This window comes from Myotis davidii, unplaced genomic scaffold (assembly GCF_000327345.1).
Source record: "Myotis davidii unplaced genomic scaffold, ASM32734v1 scaffold167, whole genome shotgun sequence".
Lineage (NCBI taxonomy): Eukaryota > Metazoa > Chordata > Mammalia > Chiroptera > Vespertilionidae > Myotis > Myotis davidii.
This window is the reverse complement of record NW_006300048.1, coordinates 1,817,357-1,819,289: the sequence shown is the minus strand read 5'-3', so window position 1 is coordinate 1,819,289 and position 1,933 is coordinate 1,817,357. Positions and strand designations below refer to the sequence as shown.

Genomic DNA, 1,933 nt, shown 5'->3' with positions numbered 1-1,933 from the left:
CCGCGCACGGCCGGGACTCGGGGTCCAGCCCCCACTCATCCCAGCCGGGCCTGTGATCACAGTGAACATCCAGGTGCTGCCCGTGTCCCAGGGGATTCGCACACGCTTAGCCCTGGGGTGCTGGCCCACCCGCCTCCCCGGGCCGCTGTGGAGCGAGGCGGAGGCTCGGAAACAGCTGAACAGGCTTCCTCTGCGGGGACTCGGGTGAGGGTGCCCTTGCGTTTAGTTTTTCTCTCTCTGCGTTGTTGGACTCTTTACAGCGTGCTGTATGGCTTGTGCAATTTGTTGTTGTTTAATGGCTACGAAGGATCGATGGAGAATCGACGGAAAGATACGGGCTTTGCTTTCAGAAAGCCCTACCCGCGCGGTACGGGAGGGGCGACCTCCGACAAGCACAGCCCGCGGCCGCCGGGAGCGCAGTGCCCTCGCTCCGAGGGGCAGCGGCGGTGCGCGCTCCCAGGCCGCGGTGGCTGCACCAGAATGACATCGCACACGCTCGCTGCTGCTTGGTGCTTCCTGCGCTGAGCGTTTTACTCGTTTCGCTCATTCAGCCTCACAACCGCTCCCCGGAGCTGGGAGTTTTGTCCCCGTTTTCAGCTGAGAAAGCTGAGGCTGAGAGAGGTTAGGCCGCGCAGCCAGGGGGTGACAAGCGCTTGCCTGGACCCTGGGCCTCCTGTCCCACCCGGCGCTCAGAGGCGGGGAAGGAAAGTTCACACAGGTGTGGACGCACCGGGGTGACTGCCCGGCCCAGCCAAGCCCTCGAAAAACTTGGAAACAAGCAAAGCCTATGTTTGTCCCCGGGTCCCACTCCCACTCACTCTGCTACACCCCCAACCCTGCTCTCCCCGCACAGCACCCTCCCCGGACTCAGGGGCCGGCAGACACTTTCTGTAAAGGGCCCGGTGGCAAACATTTCCGTTTTGACAAAAGGTAACGGCGTGGGTGCAGTGTGTTCATCTGTAAATGTAGGCCCGCGGGCCGTGCTCGCACACCAGCTCTAACTCCCCTCTGTATCAATGTCCTAGCCCAGGGGTCGGCAAACTCATTGGTCAACAGAGCCAAATATCAACAGTACAACGATTAAATTTCTTTTGAGAGCCAAATTTTTTAAACTTAAACTATACAGGTAGGTACATTGTTATTGACTTAATTAGGGCACTCCTAAGCTGGCCTTTGCTACAAACGTCCTCAGTCTGATTGATGTCCATTCGCTGAGGTCGACCCCTTCCAACTCTCCCATCCACACTCGTCTTGTATACTTGTTTCATCTGTCTCCTTTCGTTCATCCTCTCTATATGTCCAAACCATCTCAACATACCTTTCTCAAACCTCGACACTACATCTTCTCTCACTCCACAACGTTCCCTAAAATTAACTTAATAAACTTTACTTAAAGTTTTAAGTCAACTTTGCACCCGCACATGGTATTTTGTGGAAGAGCCACACTCAAGAGGCCAAAGAGCCACATGTGGCTCGCGAGCTGCCGTTTGCCGACCACTGTCCTAGCCAAGCTGCTAGCCTGCTCTGTACTCGGGACAGTGGGACTCAGAGCATTGGTGTCCATGAGGCACTTGGGACGTTACAAGATGCTCTTCACGTACATAGCTATGTTTTTAAATGAATGTTAGTGTGAAATATAAAACGAGCCATAAACTCGTGAGTTCACATACATCCCTTCAGTCAGATAACAAATCCCTACTAAGCACCCACTGCGCCCCAGGCACTGATTTTAAACTCTCCCTGCCCTCACGGGGCTCACATTCCAGCGGGGAGACAGACGTAAGCGGAGTGGCTAAACGCTGCTCAATATCATGTGTTAGAAGACAAGACATGCTCTGGGGCGGGGCTGGGCAATGCAGGGGTGGGGCTGCCCCCAGTAAAATAGGGTTTGAAGCAGGAGGTCAGGGCAGGAGACATCTGAGCAGAGACTGGT

At 55.2% G+C, this 1,933-nt stretch overlaps 1 protein-coding gene across 1 annotated transcript in view; it reads right to left on the bottom strand.

The window, feature by feature from the left end:
- Positions 1 to 1,933, bottom strand: part of GUCA1A (guanylate cyclase activator 1A) — a 6,085-nt gene that overhangs the window by 2,037 nt on the left and 2,115 nt on the right. The window lies entirely within an intron of this gene.